The 18,858-nt window shown below is 38.6% G+C and overlaps 1 protein-coding gene and 1 long non-coding RNA gene across 7 annotated transcripts in view; one reads left to right on the top strand and one right to left on the bottom strand.

Annotated features, from left to right (window-relative positions):
* LOC111928716 (uncharacterized) overlaps nt 1-12,026 on the bottom strand; it is an 83,410-nt gene extending 71,384 nt beyond the window's left edge. For 2 of the 5 annotated variants that reach the window (XR_015276469.1, XR_015276468.1), the window contains exons 1-2: nt 11,899-12,021; nt 11,570-11,651 (exon numbers count right to left, since the gene is read on the bottom strand). This is a non-coding gene — a long non-coding RNA (uncharacterized LOC111928716). Of the gene's footprint in view, nt 1-6,455; nt 6,543-6,891; nt 6,931-11,569; nt 11,652-11,898 lie in introns of those variants that run through there. The other 3 variants (XR_002864271.2, XR_002864272.2, XR_015276470.1) reach the window with 3 other exon arrangements.
* GAB3 (GRB2 associated binding protein 3) overlaps nt 1-18,858 on the top strand; it is a 774,285-nt gene that overhangs the window by 541,645 nt on the left and 213,782 nt on the right. The window lies entirely within an intron of this gene.

The following is an 18,858-nucleotide window of genomic DNA, read 5'->3' as shown; positions in this document are numbered from 1 at the left end:
TACTTTTTAAAGGGAAAGTTATTGAACCCCAGAAGGGATTTAATCATCCAAGTTTCATTTGTGCTAGAGGAATATGCAAAATTGTCATGGCTACCATGGAGCATAAGAAAAAGTTTCACTTAATCATAATATAAGCCAAACACAAGTATTGCAAGGCAGCCATTTAAAGTGGGAAACAAGCAGCTGCCACTACATGTGCAGTAATAGCAGATAAAGAGCTCAAGGAAATGTGTCAAGGTACTAACACTGCAGCCTCAACTAGAAACCAAGGATCCTTACTCTTGGAAAGCTTCCACTCCACCTGGTGTGCAAATACTTGCTCTACTCCCCTTGCTCTCTCCTCCTTTTTTCAGTTTGAAAACAGCCTTATAAGCACAACTCTACATTTAACATTTTTGCCTTGTTTTCATTCTCCTCTTTGAAATAAGGACCATTTTAGATAACGAGATTCATGAATGTTCCCTACTATAAATTCAGCACAAGTGTTTTGACCCCAGACCGCACCTATGATGCAGCTAGACACAGACTTAATAACAGCAGAGCTCTCAAAAATTTTCCCAGCAACTTTGAAAATCCTGAAAAAGTCCCTGACCTCATGCTCCATTACTTTCAAGTAAAAACCTCAGCCAAAGTTCTCTGACATCTCTTGGAGTTTGCAATTCTTTCAAATAACCTTTTACTATGTTCTGTGTGAACCTACCCAGATTTACAGCTTTAGAATTAAATCACTCAAACCTCAATAGGCTCAGTGTAAAAATGAGGTGAAACCACAATGGTTTTGAGTTCTACTTGCAATTTCAGGCTTGCTTTGAACTCAATGCACAAAGCAAAATGCACTTTAAGCCCAAGCAAGCAGTCTTTTGAAATCCTGCTCTCTTGGAGGCACGGTAGACAAGCCACCTCTGCATATTACTTGGAGATTTCTTCTGTGGTAAAGGGTCAAAAGGAGGGAAAACACATTCCTGCCCTTCTGAATAATACTTTCCATGTCCCAGTTTCAAATATGTATCCATATCCTTTTGATAGTTTTCTCAGACAAGCTCAAAGTTTTAAGTTTCAGAAAATTTCACTTTCTACAGCCTGATGTCAAAAACAACTTGCTGTGAAAGCAGCACTCATTTCCTCCACCCTTGATATCTGTTTCCTCCTTTTTTAACAGCCTATAATATATCATAAATCCAAGGAACAGCCTGCTAACATCATTCACATTTCCATTAAACACTCCAGCATTTGAAGATTCAATACAGCTCTCAGCAGATGCCTACCAGTAGGGTTTAACCTATGGGTTCCAACACTTCTTTATTCTTGCAGACACAGACAAAACAGAAACCTTTATGCTGATTCTTTCCCACTTCCACTAAAACTCCAAATTTAGAATGTATTGATCTGATCTGTCATTGGTGACTTACTGACCTTGATATTTTACCCTAACCAAATCCCTGTCTCCCTGCCCCTCTCTCTCTCAAAAAATATAATGGGGAACCCAGATGAAAATTAAGGGAAATAGTAGGATATTTTCTTCTGTCTTTCTAGACTGTAATACGCTTTGCCATTATTTTCAGATTTTTGTACCCTAAGGTATTCTCCAGATTAGCTCACAGTGCAGAATGCACAGACCAAATGTTAAAACAAAAGGTACTAATAAATGTAGCTTGTGATTGCAAAGGATACCATAAAACCATCCAACTCCTCCAGTAAGCCAGTTAAGATGCCTTTGTTTTTCACACACACAAAAACCAGCAATCAGCATTGGCAAAAACGTTCCAATCTTCAGTGAGACTCAGTTGATGTATATGCAAGAACTGGGCATTTAATGATTAATTTCAGAACAAGTATGATAACCTTCATGTACCAAATTTGGGTTCTTCAAACTAACTAAATCCCTTTCTTAAAATATTGGCAACATTTTTGAGACTTCTATGTAAGAGTGTCCAGTTTGTGAGTCTGGACGGTTGTAGCCATTTTGCTTTAACTACAAATTAGAAATGCAACCTGAGAACTGAAAATGAAGTGGTACTTTCTACCCTATTTCACAAAAACCACTATTAACGAATATTTAGTCAATAATAAAGAATTAGTACTTAACTCATGGTTTCATTTGTACATGAAGCAGAACAGAATTCACCTCCCTCTCCCAAAGCTATACTGAGTTTGCAGTGTTCATGTTACCCAAGTGCACAGTAATTTATTATCAAAGTATAGATATTACTTGAAAAGAAATATAAAGAAAATAAATAAAAAGTAATACAAAGCCTGATCTACTTCCCTTAAATCAGTTACATGACTCCCACTGACATCAATAGCTCAAAATGGGGATCACAGAGGAAAGGTATCTTTTAAAAGTCACACTTTGGGCATAAAGAACTGAACAGCTTAAAACAGACTCCATGCAAAATTAAACTCTATCCAGTCACTATTTTTAGACTCTATAAATTGCTTTGAAGCAAATTAACTAAGATGATTCAATAATTCAGCATCACACTAGGTCAAAAACAAATTTCTAGTCATAAATGGAAGTGCACAGAACATTATCATGCGTCTGCCAGGAGTATTTTCTTCTTCCAATAGAGCCACACTTTCTCCAGGCATTCTAATTGTTTCATTTTGGCAAAGATACATCTTTCAAATTAACATTTACTAACCCTTGCCTCCTCCAACACCTTTGTAATTCTCATCATCACCTTCCAAATAATACAAATTAAAAAGGGGGTGGGGGGAAATGGAAAAAGCAAACTTTTTTCATCCAACATCTGTCCCAAGATATGTACTGGCTGGAGGGGATAAACTATGTGTTTACCCTGTTTGCAATTTCTCACCAGCAGTCTCTTCAACTGGGGGACTTTTCTTGCAGCCATGCAGGTTGTGTATTCTGGGGTCTTTCTGCAAACACAATTGCATCCAAAATCCCTTTTCTATTCAAGGCATGTTTTTGTGGTCCCCCCAGGTCAGAGATAAACCTTGTCAGTCTGAAGGTATGCAGCTAATGGTCTGAAGTTTGCTCAGCCATTTCCATCCAAACAACCATAATTATTTCCTGAAATAGATACAGTGTAACAGCTACATGATCACTAACATTTCTGATGTGGAGGACTTAGATCTGTTCAGCAGCAGGAAGTCAAAGCCTAAGAGGGGAAAAGAGTCTACTGTTCTGCTGGTGAAGTACATGCTCCCATTAGTAGTCTTGTCTTCTGGTTTTTAGTGTCAGATAAGAGGTGTTTACAGACAGAGGAAGCACTTGGTTTCAATTTCCAGGACACTTTATAGACCATACAATATAGATGCTGACACTGGTCACAAGACCTAATCAGAATCCAAGAGCATTTTGCTTACTGAGATGGTTACTTAACCCAGTACTAGTGCATCATCTGATAACAAAAAAAGAAATCTTGGTTCTGCTTCTCCTGCATTGGAGCTCTGCTGTACCAGGGAGACAAGACTGATATAGTACCTGGTGAGCCTGCTAATACACCTGATGCAGAGGCCACTGTGTGGGAATGCAGATTTCATATACTTTTGACATTTGAAAGTTTGAGAATTTGAGCAAGCTTTGGGAGCTTTTGGCTCTGAGTGAAGCCTGTCCTAGACAAAATATAAAGCTTAGAGATGTTTTACTCTAGTCAGAGAAGCATAAAGTTTAGAAAGTTCACTAGGCATTAATGATGATAAGTAGTCCAACATGGTTTTTTATATTTTCAAGATTTTAAATGAAAGAAAAGCAAAGTGCTATGCAAATGGGGGTGGAAAGATCAGGCAAAGGGTGGAAGAAGGCGCTCTCATTACAGTACTACCACAGGTGTACAACAGCAGCTGCTAATAGGAACTGTCAGGGTATAGAAACTGTAGGTGAACAGCATCAAAGCTGAGGAGGAAGAACAGAGAATCAGGTAAGCACAGGTAAATAGTGGTACAAAAGTGCCATCTATACTTATAACCAAGAACAGCACTTAAGGTTAACAAATGCATTAACATTCTCAGGTGATAAGCTCATAAACTCATAGAATTAGAGCATTTTAACATGTCTTGAGTAGCCCGTTAAAGGAAGACAGGTTGTGCTCCATAAATTACATCAAATACATTACATGATCACATTTATTTTTATCTGAGCCTACACCTCTTGAATATTTTATCATCTAAAAAAGAAATTATATAGACATGCCCTGCAAACCCATCAATTCGTCAAGTTTAGATTTTGAAATACATATAAAATTTACATCCGCTGAGCATATTTTTATACCCACATAAAATTTATTCTGGCAGTGTTTTGCCAATATGTCATCCATAAAGTTTTGTTTAGACTATATATATATATGTATATATATGTATATGTTTGTTTGTTTTTTTATATAGGGGCTAATGTTGCTCCTCTGTTGAAGAGGTTTGCATCTTAGTCATATCAGTTATGGTCTAAGCATCACTCTGCTCATATTTGAGATACAACATCTTCCATCTAAAGACAAAGAGTAAACCACAAGATCACTAAACTGGATTTCAATTCTTTCAGCAAATTCAACTGCAGCTGAGCTCTGCACAGTCCTCACTCTGTGGAGGCAAGTCTCAGGGTCTGCATGGCTCACAGGGGACACCAATCACAGGGAACATGGCCACCTGCCCACCTGCCTTCTCCATCTCCCAACACAGGCACAACAAAGACTGGACAAAGATTTGACTGGCCAGATTGTTACCTCTTACAAAACGGATGACAGCCAAAGTCTCCAGCAGCCTCAGCATTAAAGCTATGCCTCCTTCTTGAGGCAGGTTTAAAACTGTGTGACTCCAGACTCTGCACCTTCATGGCAGAAGTTGCCTCTAGAGAAAGATGCAATCTGCCCTCTTGGCTGCTTGGCACTACAGATTCCCCATCCCACCACCTCCCTGCAAACCTGTCAGGAGGATTCTGCAATGCTGTGAGAAAGCAGAAAACTGCCTGGCATATTGACTGAATGCTGTGTCTGCACGCAGAGGAACTGTCACAAAAGCTACTGACATCTTTTCGTGTATCCCTGTAGACACAGCCTCAAACCTCTCACCGGGCATAAAGCAAAGCATCCTCCCAAAAAAAATAAAAATCCACAAACATGCCAACATGTAATAGCCAGTAGATAAAAGATAACAGAGGCAGATGCTCCTGATGATAATTTGGGGGGGAGGGCGGGGTGTGGAAAGGCTTTAAGTAAACTTAAACTAAAGACTGCCTACTTGAAAGTAAGGTACAATTACTCTGATTTTTATAGTCATAGAAAATAATAACACAGATGTCCACTTTCTTATTAAAGTAAGTACCTCTCACATCCTGCTTGGTTCCTTTCATGCCCTCACAGGTTCCATTTGATTAGTGAGAAATACCTCATAAAAAACAATTTCAAAGTCTGTACAGTGCCACACTCATTCTTCCAAATGCTGCTTCTAATGGGTTTGGCACACTCAAGGGTGTCCTAAGTTTTGTATTAAATAACCGTAGAAAGTCACTGTGATACTGCTTCAATGATGAACTAACACAGATCTGATAATATGATCCAGGAAAAAAAGCTTTTATGCTTCCTCTGGGCCATGGCTCTATGCTCTGCTTGCCTTTGCTGTTGTGTGCTTTGTACTCCTCTCTGCTTACTACTACCAAGATAGCAATTTCACAGAATCTACGTGGTAGGTAACTTGGCAACCCTACCAGCCAGTAAAAACTATCTTCATTTTACAATTTGCCTCAAGCTGGACAGATGCATATGAATTTAGGACTAGTTTCAGAGCTGTGTCCATGTGTCTCCATTGATTGTACACATAGAGAGTCAAGTATCAGCTTCCATAGAGGCCACCTAATTCCCATTGCATTGCAGGAACTTATTGCCATCCTTCAAGCACTTAAATCAATTTAATCTCCTCCTCTTGTAGTTAAGATGACACCTGACACATAAGAAAGGAAAACTGTCTTTGCCCACAGGATAAGCTAATACATGAACTAATATATGGAAAAAGATATTTAAGAGCGAGAATATAAAATCCTTCCCTCTTCAATTCTCTGTAACTGGTCGTGATGTCATATTTATCTTTAGCAGAAGTAAAAGCAGGATTGTTCAGTTTTGGTGTTCAGATTTTTATCTGCATGGTGAGTAGTGTATGGCACAGTCTCACCCCTTCTGTGTTATATGAGGTTCATGCACAGAAACAAGGAGAGCTCAGATCCCCAGGCCCTGCAGAGCCCCACACACTCCCTCTGTTCTCATCCCTCTTGTCAAGAGTCTCAGCAGTTTGAGCCAAGCCTGAGCCCAGAGCTGCAAGGCAGTCCTTTCAAACTCTGACTCAGTGTGCAGACTGAAAGTTGTCTCATTAATCTGTTAGTAACTGAAAAAGGCACAGCCAGATTAAGAGTGTGTGCTTTCATTAATGTAAATCACACAAATAAGTTCCTGTTCTCTCCATTCCTGTATATTTTCTGCACTGAACAGTGCCTTTCATTTCCATATCTCATCCATAAACATTTTCTGATCTGGCTTTTAGAACTGCAGTACAGTTTCACCTGGGCAGTTTTTATGCTCCTTCATATGTGTGGTCTGTAAAAGAGTATATATGTATTAGGCAATTAAATGTTAAATTGCAATCAGATTTGTGTACATAAAGTGACAAAATAGTTTGAAGCCTAATTTTAACTGGTCTCTAAGGATGTACTATGAATCCAAACTTTAATTCTTGAAAACAGGACTTCTAGCCTCAAGTTAGACATATTTAATAGACTTAGAATTATTAATTAATAATTAATTAATAAGTCTTCAATAAGACTTAATTCTGCCCCCATTCTGTCCCCTCCCCTGTGCACTCTCTGATCCCACAGAGGTTGTGTTTGTGAAGCTGAATTAACAGGAATCAATTCACTGTTTTTTCACCTTCCCCTCCAAGACTCACTATTTTTCTGCAAGTTAGTTCAAGGTATCAGACTGACTCCTGGAAGAGCAAGAAAATACACAGAGAAGAGTAAGATAACTAATAATTGCAGTAATTTACGTTCATTGTCAAAGTGAATAATGAGAGATCAAGGACAAAACTACTTTAAATTAGAACAAAACCAGGCCCAGCATAGGGCTTTCAAGCATAGATCCACTGTTCTAACAGCAACCTGAGAGACAAGAACACCTGAAGCTCATTTCTACAAACACTGCTTTGACTGCGTGTTTCTATGGCCTCTTCCCAGCATGAAGTTCACCTGCTTTCCTGGTATAACTTTTGAGGCTGTTACAGAGGCTCCAGTGTATAAATAATAATTAACTTCTGAAAGCAGAGGCTTACAAATGGTATTATTTGATTTGCAATACATTTCACTCAATTTTTATTCTGCGCAGAGAATTCTTAAGGAGAATGCTGACAAACAAGCAGCATAAGGTCTATGTATTATCAAAATTTAAAACACATGCTGCACACACAGAATGTCAAAAGAATATGTTAATCAAGTGCAAGCAAGCCAGCTTGATCAGCTCTTCTCTGTGATGGTACAAAGCTGGGGAAGTTGCCAATAGAAGAGTTACTCTGGCTCCCTGTAACCACAGAGGATTTATCCAAACACATTAAAAAAAGCATATACATGTACTCTTCAAACTCACACACTTCTCATATTCTGGTGAATCCATGCTGGTTATTCAGAAAACAATGTAAAACTTTAATTCTGTTTCACTGTAGGGCATTCAAACTGTAACCCCCAAGCCATGAGAGAGCAAGGAGGAAACAAACTGACGATAAGCTATAGCTCCATGCAGAGCTTACCAAAACATATCCAGAGCAGTCTTTAAAATACCCTTCATTAAGGATAGTTCATATCTTATTCCTCTCCTCTCTTGCTTTGGCAGGAAACAATAGGAATTAAAACACGTATTAGTTTATAAGGACTAGATTCTTAATTTAAATAATTTGAACGAGTTTCTTTCACTTGCAGCAACTGAAAGTGTAGAGTTTTGTTTCCTATTTGAATTCAGTTTCTCTCATTCAAGCAAGAAGCAGATCCTAAGTTTGCATTTCCTTTGCCACATTTCTAATATTTGGGTCATCTGCAGTTAAAGGTGTTTGATCACTGATGAGCAATTTCACTTTATAAAGTGAAAACACAAAACCTTTCCTAGGTTTCAAATGCTTAACTCTTTGAAAAACCCCAAAAGCTGACTATAAATAATATTCATAGTTACCCCTGGTTTCAGTTCACAATCATTCATTTGTTTGGTCTAGGGTTGTTTTTTCATTTGTTCACTGTTTCACTGAACAAAGGAATCTCAGATTAATAGAGTCTTAGACCCGAATGAGAATTTGTGGATGCCATTACTGTACAGCAGCAGAGATGTATGTCACAAGTGTGATTCCCATTGATAGCACTTTACAGCACAAAGTTACAGACACAGTGGCACATAAAGTGCACCCAGCACAGACAGACACCTGTCAGAGGCAATTCCCTCTACTGCACGTTCATTCTGGGAGTAAATGAAAATGGATGGGATGGCATTTTTATACAAATACCATGGGGAAACCTTGTTCTGCTGAAGCTAGGCATGTTCTGTGCCATCTAACAGCAGAATTCATTTAAATTTATAAATTCACTGCAAAGCTAATATGTTCGGGTTGGAGGGTGGGGGGAAATTGTGGGGGGTTTTTTGTTTGGTTTTGTGAGTTTTTCCCTCCAAAGGGTGAATAATGAGCAGTAACATAGCAGGCAGGTCACTGCCTTTTCACATTCATTTGTATCATATTTATAATGTGCCTCTTAGAGCAGCATTTGCTCCTTTTAATCAAGTTCTCCTATTGTAAGTGTTCATTTCTATGGGCATAATTTAATTTTTGCTAAAATTCTTTTTTTTCCCCATTGGAATGATTTTCTGTGCAGAAACTGGTTTTGCTGACAGTTACTCTTTTCACAGGAGTTCCTTTAAGTTGACTCTAGTGAGTTACTGCTTATCCCCCTGACCTGTGGCACGGATTGGGAAAAGCTGCACAAAGAAGCACAGAGAATACTAAAATGATGTGATCAGCCAGTTTTACTGCATAAATCCATTTCAGACCTCAAATGTCTCACTCTGTTAATATAAACTGTGCACAAAGGGAGGCATAAAAACTTCTTCAGCAATTCAGACCTTAAATGTTACTAGTACAGGGAATTTCAACTGGCAAATTTCCAAGCAGGAAAACCACTGCAAAGAGAGACTCTTATAAGGGGACTGGTGCTTTGAGCATTACCATTGCATTTCTTTAAACAGTGCTGCTTTCACTAGCACTGTAATTGCTTCTTCTATTTGAATAACTGCCAGAAAGTTCTCTATACCAATAAACTCCACTGTCAATGGCAGATTTATATTACTCTTGATAACAGCTTTAAAAAAAACCCACAATTTATTCATAAAAAAATTTCAATCAATACATCCAGAATTTATATTCAGAAGGCATCCTTGCTTTTAAACAAATAATTTCATCATAACCTACTTCTCAGTAAAACGACAATAAGTTTTCACATTATATTACAGGAGCAATGGCTATTCAGTTCTAAATAATGGCTCCTTTGCTAGACAAGTCAATGGAAATTGATTTGTTTCAGCCTCCTGTGCTTATACACACAAAGCCTGTGTACAACAACCCTATTGACTCCAGCAAACAGTATTCAACCTTGCGTCCTCAAGGACTCATGGCAAAATTTTAAGTCATTCCCCATCCTGTATTGTACTCTTTATGGAACAAGACTTCATTTAAATGTCAGTCTCCAGCAATAATGCTATAAAGAAAAAATTGGTCACAGAATTGAAAATCTACTTTGCATTGAAACATACAGCACAGAGTTGGATATAAGAATGAAGAAAATTAAGCTGCATTGAACTTCAAAATTAAAAGCATTGACTATACATACAGTAAAAGGAAACAGACTCCAGCACCCTGTCTGCATGAGAGAGTTTTGGCACACAAGCCATCCTATGGGCAAGCCAGGCTGCCTGCCATAAACCTCTGATCTGCACACAAAGCGCTCTGCATGGCACACAGGCCTTTTCCAGTCTTGTGTATACTGGACCTTTTCTCTCTTTTATAAACAAGAGCATTTAAAAACAATTAAAATGAAGATTAGGGATATTAGCACGGTAGGAGCATCAGAGACAAGAGACCATATGGCCCATCAAAATCTGTGTTTATAAGCATTGGAAATACAAATCAAGCATATTCCCATCCTTTTAATCTATTTTTTCCTATTTAAATCTGATTATCAACTTTACCCCTCCATATCCAAAAGTAAATGCCACATCTTACATTTCAAACACATCCATAAACAATGACAATTGTGAAAAGCCCATAACTGAATGTCTTCAAGGCTGATGCCTGACCTCAAGTTCTGAGCTAGTCACCATCTCACATAATGTATTGGTTCCTACTTTTTCCATTTGCTTTTGACTTTTTATATAACATTTAAGAGAGCACCTTTGGCATCTGAGAGATTGCACAACACGACAGCAGCTTTCTTCATGCACATCATGGCAATATTTTCACTTACATTTCACACAAGGCAAAGAATGTTGTGACTGTTCCCCAGCAATTACTCTGAAGTATTAAGATGAAAAGTTATTTATGTGATAAAAACCTCTGAAGTGAGCACTTGAATATGTTTTATGTTGGCTAACCTTCACCAAAAGGGATAACCAGGTTATTTTTGTGTTCTTTCTCCTATTATACCAGTGTGAATAGCACATAGTTCACTGAGCTAAGTGATCAAACTAAAATCTGAAGCTTGGCAGAAATCAGTCCAGTTCTATTCCTTAGGCTTGTTTGCTGGATTTTATTTTATAAACAGGAAAGGATTTGCCATGCATGGGTGGTACAGAGCACACCATGGCATTGGTGAGGTCTTCCTAAGACTTTGTCACACTTAAGAATGAGTAACAGTAGAAAACAAAAATGAAAAGCTGATGAAAACACTTTGCTTTATTTGAAAAGATGTTCAAAGTGTTTAAATGAAATCTCATTAGCACAGTTTATCTACATTCCTTATAATGAAAGAATTGAATTTGAATTTCTATACACAAATTTGAATGTTGGTTTTAGGATTGGGGTTTCTTCTGTCCACTAAGTATCATTTGAGGTGTTTTCTCCTCAAACAAAAAATTCTTATATCATCATATCAGATATATTAACATTTTGCCTCACTATTTATCCTGTTTACTGCTGTGTTTTAAAACTCATTTTTTCACCCACATTACAGAAGCATCTATTTGCTTCTCTCAAAGATAGCCTTAGAACTATTTAAAATTACTCTTTCCCTTTTCTGATCTAACCTTGCCATTCCTGTCAGTCACTTCTTGATTTCTTCATTAAGACAAGAAATATTCTCTTTTGAGTGATCACCTGAAATAATATGCTCATCAACTGAAAACACAGTATGAAAAAAAAATATCTGACTATAAATCACCAATACCACAAAAACCTTTCATATACCAGAAATGCTATTTCCAGCACTGAGTGAGAGGATTTAAAGACACCCATCTACAGTTTGGGGGGTTATGTTCAACAAGGAAAGAGTAGGATTTAACAGCAAAATTTGATTATAAAGGAAAAAAAGAAAGAATTTGTTTACCTGACTAAGAACAGATCTGCCATCAGTATATCATTGGGACACACATCAGAAAAGAAGCAACATCCTATACAGTAGACATGAACTGAGAAGCAAAAGCATTCTTGTTAAAAGTTGACATGGTGCCGGAGTCCCAGGCTAGCCCGCTGCCAGCACGGCACCACGCCAAGAGCGGGATGACCTGCAGTGCAGCTCAGAGCTATCGCCCTATGGCATGTTATAGCAGTCAGCGCTGAGTGTGGAGGCAAGGATTGAGGAGGAGGCTCTTGGTATGGATTCCAGGAACAGGTTTATCACCTGAAGGGGTCAGGCACAAAGAGCAGAAATCGTACCTGTGCAGGGGATTATATACAGGGGTGGTTCAGGGAGCGGTTACAAATTCTTGACCAATAGGGAAAACTCAGGGGAGGGATTCACAGAGTTCCAACAAATGTGGAAACACAAGGAGGGGACACAAACTGACGATCAGGTGAACAATCCACTGGGATGTCATAGTTTAGGGGCATTCCAAAGGGGAGATCCAAGCCGGGGTTTGGTACAAGGGAGGACTGATGGGAACTCATTGGAACAGGGACAGGGATTGATTGACACTCAAGAGGCAAGGCATAATACAGGATTGACACCCCAGGGGGAGGGACAGGATATTCTGGGTGGGGAGGCAGGGGTGTAACAGGGGAGGTACCAGTCACCTGCCAATTGAATTAGGGAAAACCAACTGAGCTCAGGGGTGACAGAGCATAGCAACAGAACATAATATTTACAACACAAAAACACGGATGCACTGCAACAAAAAGTTAGTAGAAGATTCTGCATCACCAGAGAAACAAGGGAGCAGTAAGGATACAAAAAAATATTTTCTAATTATTTCCTTTTAAAACTGAGGCTTGATCATCTTAAGAAAATATACACCCTTGTAATAGCAGGGGATTTGACATGGACATGGTGATCAAGAAATCCTTACCCAGTGTTAATATGATGGCAATATGTTCAGTACAAACATGAGGCTTGTGTAGCCCAACTAGATTATCCTGTTTGGTGTGGAGTATTTACAAAAAAAAACAGTTCAAGAAAAATAAAAGCTGTATATTTGTAAGGATGAAAGCCTTCTGCTCAGGAGGAAATAACTACTGACTACTTTCAGAAGAAAATGAGAGAGAGCAAAAGAGAGAGAGTTGTTATTGCCAGTGTGCTGGATGAGTTTCTGAGCACTCCAGCTCTGACACAGCTGGTGGCAGCCAGTTCTGAGGGGCAGGTGTAGGACATGGTTTGCTCTACCACAAAAAGGGCTACATTTGAGAGGGATCCCCAACAAGAACATGACACTTCTGAAAACAGAAACTGTCTCCCAAAGGTTCTGACTAAGCTGTGACAGGTTTCATGCTAGTCCTTCAGCACTGCTCTTTCACCAGTGCAGCTAAGAAAAACTTAGGACAAGCAAAAAAGTCAGAAACATGGCTCAAAAGTCCTTGATTCAGTACACCTCTTGTAGGAAAGCCCTGGATAAAGTGAATTCTATCTGTATTCAAAAGAAAAACCAAAAAATGAAAAATTCTCAGCTGCGCTACTTCACAAAGTATCCTGAAAAATGACTGAAGGCTAAGAGCAAATAATCTTGATCTCACTCAACTCAAATAATCAAACTCCCATTAACTTCCAGTAGACAAGACTCAACCTAAGAATCTTAGGAAGAGATAGTGAAGGAGAAACAGCAAAACATGGGCATAGCAGAAACACAAAAGCTAGGTCCTAAGGCCCTAACATGGTATCACTGTCCTACATAGAACTTCAGGAAATCTGTAAATAACTATATAGTTATATAGTAAATAACCATAACTATCACAACTTCCTTCATCTATCTTTCTGGTGCTTGGATTGGGATTTTTTTTACCATTAGGAGTTCAGAGAAATAAAATTCTGTCTACAACAGCTGTGAAAGAAGTGGCATTCAATCCTGAATCTTGTATCTGCAACCCATCTCCTTGTGGACCAACAAAACTATTTCACAGAATCATTTGCCATTGTCTATCATTTTTAAGAGTTCAGTACCTGAAAGCTGCAGCAGAGATTTTCCCTAGTGTCTCAACATTTAGCATTTCATGAAATCAACTTAAATTTATAAAATAAATATTCAGTCCTTGAGTTGGCAAGAGAAAGATTGAGACAACTGTAACTGTAAAAGGACCTCAATGTAGAAAATAAGTGTGAATAAACTCACTTAAAAGACATAGGAAAGTGTATGTTTGATTATGCAGAGCAGACTCAAATCTTAGCTTGGGTAGCACTGTGCCAAACTGGAGTGGAGCATGGGGGGTACAGCAAGAAATAAATCACACTCACATGTATGAAACCAGGCAGAGCAGGTGAACAGAAATTTGTTAATTAACAGCATGAATATTAACAAGATCAATGGTGAAATCTAAAACTGCAACTGACAGTAATAAGTGGGAAAAATAATAATATTCAAATGCACCTAAGCTTAATTTTCTTTCCTTCTTTTCTGTAGTGAAAGATAACAAACCTTTAAATTAATTTTAATCAAGTGTCACAAACTGAGCAATGTGTGAGCCTTAAGAAGAGGCAGGCAGCTTCTTCATAGCAGCTGCTCTGGGCCATTATGCTTGCTTATTATTTAAAACCCAATGTTAGAATTCAGGGCACAGCACAGTTTATCAGTCCAAGGTAAGCAACAGGAGACACCCCTTGATCCTAGGACATGATGAACAAACAGTGAAAATGTTACTTCCCTCATTCCCTGGGTATTTTGGCAGTGTGACATGAAAAGGTGCCTTGCCATTTCATCCTGATAACACACTGGCCTCCAGAGGGGAATATCTGGATGCTAATATTCAAATACTCGTGAGGAACATAACATTTATATTGGATGGTCAGGACCAAAACACTGCCAATTTACACTTTGTAGAGTTCTCAACAAAAAATGCAACCCACTGCTCTAAAAACATGAACCCTACATGCCCAATGAATTCATGGAACATTCCACCAGCATTTTCATTTCACATCTCACGTTTCTGGTGTTGATAAATGAAATACAAACAGCACTAGCAATAAAGGACTTAACAACCCAGTCACCAAAAAACAACCCCAAAAAATAAAAAAAAACCAGCCTTTTCTTTTCCTCCGCTTTGTCACTGTTTTGCAATTTAACATTTACCATGAATTAATTACTGGAAGTCTCCATTAAGACTCTTAACATTTAGAGTGAAAGGTCAGCATAAACTTAGGGTCACTGTTTACGGTGCTCCCTGAGCAAGCAGTCTTACTGCTTGTAAGTAAGCATGAATGTTAAAAGGTACAAGGCAAGTATAACAAGGAAATGAAATACAGAACTCTAAAAATATCCTCCTGATCTATGCATGTAGTGTAGTGTCTGACAAATTCAATTAAATATGTCATACATCATTCGCACAATGTTACTGATAGAGACATAACAGTATTGAATTTTAATTATTCAGCTGGTATTGATCCCACAATAATCTGGTGAAAATCATTCCAGGTTGTCAGTACCCCTAGGAGACAACAGCTATTATCTAATTATAAATCACACTGTGTCATTTGACAAAAGGTTACAGCTTTCTTTTTACACATTTTTGCAGCCAGATTCTCATGTATAAATCAGAGTGACATGATCGTCTGCAAATGCTAATTATTTTCTTCCCATTGAGCATCTATTCCATTACCATGATGGACTCATAAAAGCAAGCTCTTCGTGCATGTAGCAAATTCCCACAACAATGATAAAGGAATTGGGATTTCAGATTTTTATTCCATACTGACCTTGAGCAAGCAATTGTAACGCTCGCAAGGCTTGCATTTCCTCCAAGGAGAAGAGTGGGACAATATTTGCAGTGCCCACTCTTGTTAAACACTTTCAGACCCTCAGAAGAAAGCTGCTGAGCAGCAGGAAACTTTCCTTTTCAGCTTACATGGAGACAAGGAGGCTGGCTAATAATCCCACAGTGTTCTCATCCAGAAATCTAGATTTCCCTCTGCACTGCACTGCCATCATCAGGGAACTGGGTGGCTGACGCTATCCATCTGTTTTCTTTCCCCGCTTCAGATGCTCACCTTTTATCAAAACTGGGGCCCAGAGGAGGTGGGGCACATTCCCAAATCATGGAGTCAGTCCTAGCAAACAGCTTTTTCCTCTGATGGCAGTTGGCTTTTGGCTCAAGCACCCTCCACTGACCAACAGCAGTGGCACAACCACACAGAAAGCCCTGCTCTGTTGAGAGCCAAGGCAGCCAGTGCAGCTCCCCAGGGAAGGCAGGCAGAGGGAATCTTTATGGGAAATTCAATAGCCTCTGAGAGATGCTATCCCCACAGGGTACGTAATGTATAAGGAAAGAAGGTGATAAAAGTGCCTGATCATTGCTCCCTAAAATACAATGACTTAAACAACTGAGCTGACGGTCTGTAATAAACACACTGTTCAGTGCCATTCTGGGACTCCCTTTTTTTCTCACACATGCCTTGAACTTTATGATACAGAAATAAGGATAAAATAAATGATCAGTGACAAATGGCCTAAACCGAGAACATGAAATCTGAAAGGGGAGGTTAAATATTTGGAAAACTGTAAATGTCTTCTTTTAGATTTGAATTTTATCTGATTTGAAAATGTCACTATTGAGTCATGGACAATTTGGAGACTAAAGAAAAATCAGGTTCAAATGAGAAGCATACACATGAAAGCCATCACTTGGCACTCATTGCAGTCTGCAAGCCCTGGGTGGGCTTTGGGACTCACTTTATTCTGTAAGACATTTTCACTCTTGCACCCAAGACCTGCAATATTGTGACATTTTCTGCAGTTCATGGATTTCAGAGACTCTGCAGGGAGAGTAACTACAGTCCTTCATTGCCTTGCAAACCCCTGAAATGAAGGATCTCTCAGAAAAGGAAAGACACATTATTAGCAACAGCTAGATCAGTACCTAGCCTGTCCACTTTTGCAGGAGTGAGAGACTGCCAGGACATGCATGTTATTACCAGAGACTTTTAACAATACAATAGATTTCAGGTACTTGGTGGCTTAAGTTCTAGTTTGAAAGAAGAATTGCCATGGAATAACCCCAAGACTTCCTTTCATTTCATTTCACAGAAAGCAAAAAATATTAGGTAGCATTAAAAGCTCCTCTAGCTAACCTTTGCAAACTCTCTCTTAGTACATATAGGTGAAGTCAGGACTGTGTTCACTCCCAATTACTTATTCACTCTTCATTTTCATTCTTTTAATTACCCCAAAACTCTCCCACATAAAGAAATTCAACAAGACACTGCCAAAAAGAGAAAATCCCCAGCATTTAGAAAAATCCCCTTAAGCTGCCACACAATTCCTAGTCACTTTCCATTCTCGAGTCAAGTTCACCTCGGCTATCTAAAATAAAAAGCTACCTTGCTTCTTTTTAAACAGTTTTTTTTATTACTCCATTCTGTCATTGTATGTCCTTTCTATTTTCAGGCCCTGCTTTATAAGACATAAGTTTGTGACCGCTCCTTTTTCATAATTAACCTCACATATACATAACTACCTGTGTTGTTTTTTTTTTACTCTGAACATAACTTCTCATTTTGCTTCATCTCTAGAGTATTCCATGTTGTGCCCAAAACTTCATGAACAAATAAATGGACTGGGAAGCACAGAGTCTCAGCAGGGTGTACAGCCTTGCGTAGATACTCTATGAGCATGAATAACACAAAGCCAAGGGGAACCTCCCAAAGAGGCCTAAAGGAAAACAATGCCAAGAAATGCCAGGCTCACCATACACAATTTCTTGCTTTTCTGGCTGCAGAATCTTTGTCTTGCACACCACAGCTGAGTTCTAAAATTCCAAGCCCACCTAGAACTCTAGATCAGACTTGCACCCCTGTCACCACTGACTCACAGGTCACAGGTGGTGAGGCAGAAAAGCATCATTTCCTTCCCAGCATGGCAGCCCAGAGACCTAAGGAAAAGACACACATTGTCACAACTTGCCACCCAAAACTGAGGTGATGCCTAGCAACACGGGAAAAATTATGTGAACAAAACACAGGAGAAAACCTACCTATTAATTTTGAGGCAAACACGAAGTTGCAAAGAAACCCTTATTTTAAACAATCCAAGGGGTTTTGAGAAATTGAGGATCCATGTGGTTTGAAAAAGCTACATACTACAAGGCTTGAATTATCCTAGACAAATGAGACTACATGTCACAGGCAGTGCAAAACCCACTGACTGGGTAATGGCAGCTCACAGGTGTACAGAAAATCTGCATCTGATCAAAGGTAAAAATAAAGGCAAATTTAGAGCAGAACTGTGAGGGTTTTGGGAGTACTTTCACATGGATGCCATCCATCAAATCCCCTACTATGCATGAACATGATATCAGACTCAGGCAAAATGTAACATTTTTTCACCATTGAGCCACTTGGCTTTGTTTGGCATGTGATTGTGTGTGATTTCTTTCCCCCCCTTGAAATTTCAGCTGCTATTCAGTCATACATCTTTCAGACCCTTTAATTATAACACCATATTCCATAAAGTGAAGTATCAACATTTTAGAGATTAACAGCACAAATAATACATGTTTTCAAATGGCATATGATGTTTGGTGAATAAAAAATGAGAAACTATCAGTGTTTTTGGGTCCTACTGTAGAATAGTAACTGGTGCATTTACTCTAAAAATGTTGCTGCTACATCTCGGTGCATTTTTATACTCATTTGTATTCCTAGAATACGTGATATGATCACTTCAAAACTGTGAAGAGCTCAGGAGAAGTTGAGTGAAACATTAGGTGCGACAAACGAGAAAAAACTCATCCCGGCCTTCAGCTGCAGTACTCAAACTGTTCATAAAAAGCTTTGCATCCTTTTTTTTTTTTCATATGTATATATACTTTTCTCCTGAGGACTTCAACATTAATGAAAAAAAGCCTAACTGAAAAAATTAATTTGTTTCAACAAAACAATCAAAACCATTCCAAAAATGGAAGTAACCAGAAAGATACTTTCCACTGAAATAAAACACTGATACAAAAGATGTAGCAGAGCTTGCAAACTATAGCAGCATATTTGTAAACCAAACACAAATCTGAATTCTTGTCAAATCTCATATTTGCTGGTAGAATGGACAAGCTTTTTCATCTGATACCTGTACTATCAATTGATCTGCTTTAGAGCGGTGCATATTGAACAAATAATAAGATCCGAAAAAAACACAGAGCCCCTCTAACAAACCAAGTGGATTTCTGATGTCCTTGTTGATACTTTCATAAGAATTATGAGAAGTA

The sequence above is a fragment of the Cyanistes caeruleus genome, chromosome 14, assembly GCF_971803275.1.
Source record: "Cyanistes caeruleus chromosome 14, bCyaCae1.hap1.1, whole genome shotgun sequence".
In the NCBI taxonomy this organism is placed as follows: Eukaryota; Metazoa; Chordata; class Aves; order Passeriformes; family Paridae; genus Cyanistes; species Cyanistes caeruleus.
This window is presented reverse-complemented; position numbering and strand designations above follow the sequence as displayed.